Raw genomic sequence first — 10,674 nt, 5'->3', positions numbered from 1 at the left:
GCAGGTGGGATTAATGTACTTATTGCAGAGTTGAGTTCTTTTTTCATGTTTAGAAATAGGTTCTTACTATGTAGCCCTGGCTGGCCTGGAACTGTGGCTTCACACTCATAGAGATCCACCTACCTCCACCGTTCAGGGATTAAAGTAGTGAATTGTCAAGCCCAGGTAAGCTGGTGGCCATGGCAAGCAAGATACTATAAAAGGCTGGTCTGAGCCTTGTATTCCTCATGGCTTCATGTCTTCCCACATCATAACTTCTGCTTGTGCTCTTACCATTTAAATGCCATCTACCGAGTCTTCACCAAAGCCAAGCTACTTATGGGCTAATACATCAATTGGCATCAATGAATGAGACAGTTGTAACTATGATGAAAATGTGGAATAAACTTTGGAACAGGGTAAAGAGGCATCCTACAAATATTATTAGGCCAACAGTGGCTGTGTAAAAGAGCAATGATACAAAACTGCTCAAACAAAGCAATGTAAGACAAAAAGTCAGCACTCTTTGCTTAACCTGTCCTATATCTCACAGAGCTGACCTACTCCTTACTTTGACATTACGAAGCGATCTCAGTGTCAAAGAGACACTCACACTCATCCCTCTCACCTCACCTCAGATCCTCTTTGGTCCACACGCCTTTCCCATGGACAGGGATCAATGAGGAAGATTGCAGAGTTTTTCAAGACTCTCTACATGTTCTTAATGGGTATAACTCTAGATAGACAGTGAGCTTGCTCCCCGGGAGTCCCCAGTGTGAATAAGCACATAGCACTGACTGGTAGCTTTCGCAGTATGTGGATGATAAAAGCTGAGCAAAAAGCTGTTCTTTATGTGAACATCTGTATGCACTTCCAGCTATATTTCCTGGACGCGGGTTAAGTGTCCCCACTAATTATCTCTTATTTTAACATGGTCATCATTTGCCATCTATAAAAAGGCTATCCTAAAATTTTCTTATTAATTATTTACTCTCCAGATATTCTACTCTGAATATTTAATTCTATTTTTTTTTTCATTCTGATCATGGCTTCTACTCCCCTAAGTCCTTCCAATCTCCCTACCCAACCAGCTCCAAACTTAAAAAACCATACGTGCAGAAACACACACACACACACACACACACACACACACACAACCAATAAAAACGCAAAATCAGGAACCATAATATACAAGCAAAAGAGCAGTGATACAAAACTGCTCAAACAAAGCAATAGAAGACAAAAAGTCTGAAAAAATACCATTACATTTGTTTTGTGCTGGCCATATGCTGCAGTGTGTAGGGCTAGGGGCCTACCCTTAAGGATGGCTGACATACACAGTGAGACTCCACTGGGGAAAAACAAACAAACAAACAAACAAACAAACAAACCTAATTTTTTGCTTTGCAAGTAGCTGTCATTTGGTTAGCTTCTTGTTTAAGGAAGGGAGCCAGGGTCCACTTCTGCTCTCCACAAAGGATCCTCTCTAGCTTGAACCTGTGCAGACTCTGTGCATGGTGCTAGTTCTTTTGAGCTCATACGTGTTTTGGTCTGGAAAACACTGCTTCCTTAGTGTCATCCATCCCCTGTAGCTCCTTTTGTCTTCTACACAGTTCCCTGAGAGCCTGGGGGAAGGGTTTAATGAGGACATCCCATCTAGCACTGAGTGTCCTCAAGTTTATAACTCTCTGCACATTGTCCAATTGTGGATCTCCGTGTTAGTTTCCATCCACTGCAGGAGGATGCTTCTCTGATCATGGCTTAAGGCACTGATCTCTAGGTAGAGCAGGTCATTAGGAGTCATTTTATTGCTATGTTCCTTTAGCTGAACAAGAGTATGTAGCATTCCTAAAGTTTCAGGTTCTTGGCCACCTTCAAAGTGTCAGGTAAATTCACTCCTTGGTCATTTTTCTACCTCTTCTACCTAAATTAAGAAAGTAAGTCAAGCTAGCTGGCAGCCCCTGGGCACCTCCCCTAATTTCTGCAACTCTCACTTTCTATGTATCAGATTGCTGAAGCTAAATCAACTGTGGGGTTTGATGGTCTATGAACTAGTTCCCAAGTCACTCCTTTAACAGCATATGACTGCTAGGGTGACCAGACCATGGAGACTTACAACACATACCTGTCTTACACAGGGTTCAAGACATACCTTAAAAAAACAAAAAAACAAAAAACAAAAAACCACCCAGTTGTATTGGGAATATAAAAATATGATTGTAAAAGAAATAATAAAATGTCCCACATTCAATTTTGAACTGTAAGACTGCTTTCTTCACTCATTTACATGTATTTGCTAATCTTGAACTCCTCAGAATGAAAAACAACCATGAAATGTCTTTCTTTTTGTCTCAAGAACAATACAATTGATTGAAATCAATTTACTACCAAAATCTTGCTGTAGAGAAAAAGATTGAGCAAGACACAGAGACAGATGTTTCTGAATAGTTGAATAGTTAATTATCTGGAAAGGTTTTTGTTTTGTTTTTTACTGTCCAGAGCAAAAGAAGTGTTCTCATGTTAAATGAGGATGTTATAAATTGAAAAGAGAAGGGAGAAGCCAATTATATAAATACTAGCCTGTTGACATTTAAAATGTGACAAGCAGAAAAACATTTTTCAAAAGTTCAATCTGCAAGATAGGGCATTCAAGACAAACAAGAAAATAAGATACAGGTAATGAGGCTGAAATTTCAGTTTTGCTGAAGACACCGCCCAGCATACCCACCTTACCGAGACAATATCACAACCTGCTTTATGAGGTGCTTAGGGTCAAATTTGTAGAGAATTCTTTCAAATATAATTATTTAAATATAAATAAGTTTTAAATGACCTCAAAATTCTTTCCTGCTGTTAACATTTTCAAATCATTAAATAAATGTGTGAACAATCACTAGAACAAATCAAGTGTCGGTTGCTTCCTACATATTATTCCACTTAAAAATCAAAATACATAATGCTCAGTGTTAGATGGAAACATTAGTGCTCCCTTAGTGGGCCTTCTATAAAAAGAGAGACTGTACTTGGATAAGATGCTCCACGTGTGGATGACTTAGACCCTGGGAAAGGAAGAACCAAATACCAGTGCAGGGCCTGGTCTCCAGCAACAGAACCTTTCTGTTCTCTGAGAATTTTGCCCATGATTAAGTGTGGAAATGCTACAGGATTGTTTTCTTCTGGAGTTTGTTTAGAAATTAATTCCTGGATTCTTGCTTGAGTTTTTATTTATTTTTCCTCAAATTTCCACTATAACTTTAGAGTTGAGCTTTACTGAACTATTTGTAGCTCAACCCCTTTCCTTTTATTTTCATTCTGCATCAAGGTAATGGAATGTTGGCCTGTTCTAAAAAATAAAAAAAATAAAAAAAATAAGACAGTTGACTGATTATACCTATGGGGAGTTAGTATAGAGTTATAATGGCTTTCCAGAGTTCCACCATTTTGAACCTATTGATAATCTAATTCCACTTAAGACTAAGCTATTACACATCTACCATGAGCCTGTTCTAGTAAAAGCTGGAGATGAACGAATCAAGATTTGTGTTTTCAAGGGAGTAGAGTGGACTGGATATCAATGTGAAAATAAAATTCATGTCTGTGAAAATTAGTCATTAACTCCATTTCCCATCTGGTTCCTGCCACAGAAGCATACAGCATCTGCTCGCCATGGTCTAGAAAAGGAGTAAATAGAAGAACAAACACAAGCAATTGGTAATTATGTCTCTGGGGCTTCCTCAAAAAAACATTAGTTAAAGCGAAGTTACAGTCATGTGACCCATGAGCAGAAAATGTTTGTCATTGTTGTCTTCATGAATTCTGTCTTGTCTAAACAGTATATTTTTCTTTCAATCTTTATACACTTTTGTTATTTTCATTGACTATCTCAGTGTTTTGTTCCCTATCATACTCTGTTCTTAAAGAACAAACTTCCTTCAAATGTTTTAATTCTTCTGAATCACCTCCGTTTGGGTATTTTCTGTGGTAGTCACATATTCCTGAAGAACAAGCACAGAATGACTTTACCTCTGAGGGTCCTAGAATCTCCACTTATGAGCCATGTTTTGTAATATTTGTAAGTCTGGAAGTTTGTGCTGTGTACAGAGTATCCAAACCTACGCGAAGGTAAGAGGCTCATTCGACCCTTCCCCAGTGCAGGGTGGAACTTTTCTAGTCTCGGCAATCCCTTGAGAGTCTTAATACAGGCGTTTAGGTTGTCACACCGAACTCTTATTGTCCAGTGTGTACCTCCAGAGCTCAGGAACATACTTAGTAAGATTAGACTCACACAGAGTCTGCCAATACGTTTCATCTGCACTCTGCTATCACTGTCCCACTGATCTGTTTAAATCTATTTGTTTTCTTGTCTCAAACCTCAGTTATTTGTTTTGGAAGCATTAAGGAGCTACTTAAGGTTTTGTTTGTTTGTTTTTAGACAGGGGTTCACACTGTAGCCCTACCTGGCCTCGGGCTTGCCATTGTAGACCAGGGTGGCCTTGAACTCAGAAAGATCTGCTTGTTGCTTTCTACTAAGTGTTGGGCTTACAAGTATGCTTGGATCTTGATTGTTTTATTTAACAGTCTTGGTGTTGAAAGTCAACAGACTTATCTAGAAATAAGCAACTAAATGAGTAAATGACAAAATATGATAATAGTGGATTCAAGACTATGATTTGTAGGTATTTTGAATGTACTGGAAGAAAAGATGGTTCTTACACAGAAACATTGGTATCAGTATGAGCATTCATAGAAAATGCCTAACAACAGAATGTTAAATACTAAACACCCATATATGAAATTCTTAACAGATAAACTTTTTTAAATCTTTAAACAAAGACATATATAACTTGAACATAGGAGGTCAGAATATTATACATTGTTCCAACAAGATGCAAATTAAGGGTGAGTATTGGCTATGATTACATTGTATAAAATATATTTTCAGAAGAAAAATATTAACCTGCATATTCAGATGTAAAATAGGGCAATTTGTCAACATTACAAATAAAACCCCAAGCATAAAGGACTTACTAACAGTTTGGTGATTCATAAGGCAAAAATTGACAGAACTCAAAGGAGAGGTTAAACAATATATAAGTTTCATATTTCAACATTTCTCTAACTAATAGACCAAATGAGACATAAAATGAAAAGAAGATAAGAGATTTAATTCTGGGTGTAGTGTCGGGTGTCAATAGCACCAGCTGTTCCGAAGGCTGGGGTGGGGGAAAATTGCTGGAGCTCAGGAGTTCAAGAACTGCCTGGCCAACACAGCAAGATCAATAAATGAATAAACAACAAACCTAAACATCACTGTGAACCAAATGGGTTTCACAAGACTTGTGGACTACAAAAGAGTATACATTTCAACAGTATAAAAAACACCCACTATTAAACAAGATAATATGTATGAGAGTACTTAAATTATGTAGAATATTTTGTCTTATATAATTGAATTCACTGAAAATTCAATAACAAAGCTATTTGGAATAATCTTCAAATAAGAAAGTGACACATTTGCAAACCAGCCATAAGTCAAAAAAATACATAAAAGCAGTGTATTATCAACTAACTAAAGAGGCAGTGTCAAATGGCAACATGCCACGCTCTACCTTGAGAAAAAAAAACTATAATAAGCAAAGGGAACAATATCAAGTTGATAAGTCTCTGGGAAAGGGAGTGAGTGACAGTTTACTGAGCTTCTAAGGCTTCTTTAGGGTGGTAAACAGATTTTGAAAATACAAGTGATGACTTATTTATAGACACAGTACCCTGAAGGCACACAGTTTTTATCTAATCTCAGAAAAGAATCAGGGTTGGGTCTGGTTAACTACTTTGATGGAGAATGAAAGCACCAAATGGTTACATTTATGTTATGTGAACTTTCATCTTAATTAAACAAAGTAAAAATAAATAAATGGCATAAAAAGAGATTTAAACATTGAAAAAGTAAAATTCCATAGCTACCTCCTTAAAACAATTAAAAGCTTTGAAAAACCCTAGGCAGGCTGACCAAGAAATCAGAGAAAATACTCAAATACCAGTATCAAGGATAAGAGAAGGAGTATTGGGCCAGCAAGCTGGCTCAGAAGATAAGGACACTTGTTGCTAAACCTGCTGTCCTGAGTTCAATTTCCAGGATCCACATGGTGGATGGAACAAAGTTCTGCAAGCAGTCCTCTGATCTCCAAATGTGTGCTATGCCACACAGTCACTCATGAACACATGCCACACATAAACAATAAACAGATGTACAAAACAAGATTAAAAGTAGAAGAATATTATCACATATCCTATAGGCATTAAAAATTAGTGAGCACATATTTTTAGTAGTCTGATGCAAACCAGTTTAAAAGTAAGGGACATTTCTTGAGAGGCACAGGTTATCAATGCTCACTCAAAGCCAGATCTGAGGAGCTGAATGTACTAAGGAAACTGAATTCATAGTTTTAATCATATCCTTACAACTACACACTTAAGAAGACCTTGCTCCTACTATTGCTGAGCCAAACCAAACCTTTACTAAAGAAATGAAATTAATTCCATTCAACATATTTAAGAAAGTAGGAGGGGAGAAAAAAAAAGTCCCCAACCCACTCTAGGATTCCTATGCTAACACTGACACTGAAACCATGCCTACACTGATAAAAATGGCAGACACTCCTCACGGCTGTCAGCACCAAGACTGAAAACAGATAGACCGATACCCTGAATCCAGGGAAGCCTGTTTCAAGACACAGGGTTAAGTTTATTTTAATTCAGGGATTCAAGGTTATTTCAACTTTGAAAAAGAAGCATGTGCTTAATAATATTGATGAATTAAAGAGAAGGGAATCTGCTCAACCAATATAGATAAAACAGTTGGCAATATTCAAATATTCAATATGTATTGTTACAAAGGCCTCGCAGTAAACCAGGGATATAAAGAATATCCTACAACTTAGGCCTACTATTATTAAAGATAAAAGACTGAATATCAACATTTAAGGGGGAACCTGCTAGCTTTTAGGCTTCTGATCTTAGGATTCAGTCTGAAAAACTAAAGAGTTTAGGTAGCTAGTGAGAGACCACAGGGGAAAGAGGGACCTTCTAAAGAATGGAAAGTAGCATATAGTATTATAAAGAGATGAAGGGGAAACTAGAACAGGAGGACTAAATGGAGATCAGGAAGGGAGAGAGGGTAGAGGAGAGAATGCAGGGAAGGAAGGAGGACCAACACTGAAGATTTATGGAACAATCATATGAAAACCCACTTCTGTAGATGCTTTCTAAAATATATACATACACATAAGACATTCAAACAGGGTCACCATGTAAGGAGACACACTGTCCAAACTAGATACCTTATGTCATAAAGTAAAGCTTCCAGGAATGGATTACATCTTATTGAGTCATTGGCCAAAAGAATCCCATAGACCATCCAAAACACCAAGACTATATTCAAGGCTACTGGTTGTTCCACACAACCTGGTGGTGAGGCCCTGTTGCCTAGACAGCACTTCCTTGTGTTGTGGAACATGGAGAAATCAGGCTAATGTCCACTGAGAAGATTAAGATGACTAAAAGCTTTGAGAAACTGTAGCCATACCAACTGACAGAAAAATTGGGAAAGGGACTCAGATTTCCAGTATCAAGAATAACAGAACACCAAGATGGCTCAGCAAATCAAAGCGCTTGTTGCCATGCCTACAGAGGGTACTTGGCACACTACTGGAGGAGCAAAGAAATCACTCTCAGCCAAGTACAAACACTGCGACCTAAAAAACAGTGATCTGCCTGCAAGATACACTGCTACAATAGGGGAAGGAACACATCAAAACGAAACGAAAACCACTGCACACCTGGTAGGGTTGCTAAAACTAGAATAAGCCTGGGGTGGTGCATTCAGCAGCTGAGGCAGGAGGATCACACGTTTGAGAACCTGTCTCAAAAAGACTAAAAGAAAAAAAATGCTATCAGTATGCCACCAATTAAAAGAACCAAGTTATGTGACATTCTTAAAAAAGCAAAAGGACAGTGAAAACAAATTAGTAGTCCTGAGTGAATTTAAAATCCTCAAGAAACATGTAATCAAAATATCCAGAGAGTCCTGGCTCGCATTATATGCCAAAAATTTCATGTTTGAAATCTGAAAACAACCCCCAAGAACAGCACTCTGGTTTTGTGGAGAACGAGACTCCGTAGTGGATGCATGCCACAGTACTCACAGTTATTTCCTTTTTACAATAGTTTCTGAATATTTTTGAGTAAGGGCTTTAAAAACCTACCAGCTTCAAGTGTCAGTTGTCATTCGCTTGAAAATTCAAGTGGTTTTCTAACAGTTTGTTAACCAAGCACATCTTGTCTAAAGGAAGCCTGCAAGATAAAGGACAGCACTTCTCAAAAACATCTGTTTCCAGCGCTGGGAATTGCCCAGTGGTTGCATACAATCTGGATGCTTACCAAATCTCAGAAAGCTTAACTCATCTTTTATTTAAATATATGTTAAGTATTGGGTTTGGGGGGAAATGCTGGAAGAGGAAGTGAATCTTATTGGTATATTTAAATATTTTAAATGTTAACATTTCAAAAGTCCTTAAGTTAGAAAGTTATTAAAAATAACTGCAAATCACCATGCTTAAATTGTGATACTTCACACCACCATAAATATGAAACACTGTGTATAGCTAAAGGAGGTATGATTATAAAATAACAAAACAGGAGAACGGGAGCGATATTGCTTGAACACGAACAGTCACACATAGACAGCATCTGTGAGTGCTCGGCAAGGGGTGCTCAGATGTTCTCAACAGCTTTACATGCCAGTAACTAGCTCTGCATCACAAACTCACAAATTATACCTGCTGGTCTTCAAAGTGATGTCAGCAAACCTGCTCCAGCAGGTAGCCCACATCTGCCAGGAAGGGCTCCCCTTCCAGCCTCCCACACATGCAAATAAGACCAAGCACTTAGGGAAGTGTAGGAAGACAGCAGAGCATGCATGATTAAGGCAAAATTAGTCACTGAGCTGGGGTGTGTGAGAAAAGTGAAAACATCAAAAAGCCAAACAATACAGTCTCAAAAAACAAAACCAAAACCAAACAAACCCCTAAAACCCAGGAAATTCACTACTCATTTTAAAAACTGTGCATAGTTTCTATCATGAAGGGCTGTCCAACACTTAAGGGGAAGTGTTGAGGCAGAGAAGGAAGTTATGGGGGAAGGTCCTTGAGACCCGATCTTTGTGTTCTGTCCAACCCTATGATGTAATGGCCTTGGGGCTTGTCTTTTGTTTCCCGTGTCTGTGATAAAATATCCTGACAAAAGCAACTTAAGGCAGAAAGTTTTGTTTTAGCTCATAGTTCCAGGTTATTATTCATCCACAACAGCAAGAGCTTAAGGGATCTGGTCACATTATGTCCAGAGTTAGGCAAAAAGAGCAATGAATGCATGTGGAGTGTTGCTCAGCTGGCTTTCTTGCCTCAGCCCAGGATTCTCTGACTAGAGAATGGTGCCCTACTCCATAGCAGGTGAGTCTTCCCACCTGTAATCCTGATACTCACCCCCAGGCATGCCCAAAGGCACTTCTCACAGGAGTGTAGGCTTTTCATATTGACAGCACTGTCCATCAAAGGACAGAAACCACACATTGGGGTTCACACCCCAGCTCGGTGACTTAGTGTCAGGGTACATCAAGAATGTTGTTGATCTATCTGTGTCTCGGTTCCCTCAGCTCTAAGTGTACCACCTGTAGCATCTACTCCGGAAACTTTAAGGTCTCCTAGAAATACTACTGGAAAAGGCTTGGGAGTCACTAAATTTGATAAAAATCTATCATTTTATAGTTATATTTTATACTTGAATATAAATTTAACTTAAGTGGATTACTTAGGAATCTTTTTAATCCCCAAATCATACATAGAAGTTTCCAGTAAATATTAATTCTAAGAACAGGCACTTCTGTATTAAATAGAGAAATCAGGAGGAGATGAAAGGTTTACTTTAAGTTCATGGTTTCAAGGCTAACGGTCTGTAGTCCTCTGTGATGAGGCAGATGATGGGATCGATCGTACAGGGGGAGCTACTCACCCCAGGGCAAAGAGGTGAACAGGTTCAAAATCAATGGTAAATATGAGCAGTTTCTATTTCCTTACATGACATACTATGTTGTTCTTATGCTGTCAATGCCTCATTCTCCATACGCGTATTTTTAATAGCCTGTAAATCATGTTATCACTTGGTCTTGAGCTTCTTGGGCCCATTATATAGTACTTTGAGAGCATTTTCCTTCATTTATATGTAATGATGATGAGTAGGGCTTTTAGTTTCTGAATCTATGGATTATATGACCATCTTCTATATAAAGACACCATTAAGTACTGAAACTCATCTGGTCAAGGTAGATGGGGAAACATCAAAGTCACTGAGAGCTGGTCACACTCCAGCCTTGCAAGGTATGTGTTTTCCCTTCAGAACTTTGTTTTCTGCTTTGAAACAAGAGAAGTTCTATATATTGTTCCTAGAAATTTGGAGCCCAAAGGGAACCATGCTGATTTTTATATAGACCTCCCCTCTGCTCTGTTGATGGACCCATCACGGCTCTCAGTTCCTGGAGCTCTGCTCACACTCTTCTCTATTTCACCTCTGTCCTTGGATATTAAACTTGTGCCAGTCAACAAAACTTAGGTATGCTACTCTGAGGACATGATGGCCTGCGGA

Source organism: Meriones unguiculatus, chromosome 11 (genome assembly GCF_030254825.1).
Source record: "Meriones unguiculatus strain TT.TT164.6M chromosome 11, Bangor_MerUng_6.1, whole genome shotgun sequence".
Lineage (NCBI taxonomy): Eukaryota > Metazoa > Chordata > Mammalia > Rodentia > Muridae > Meriones > Meriones unguiculatus.
This window is presented reverse-complemented; position numbering follows the sequence as displayed.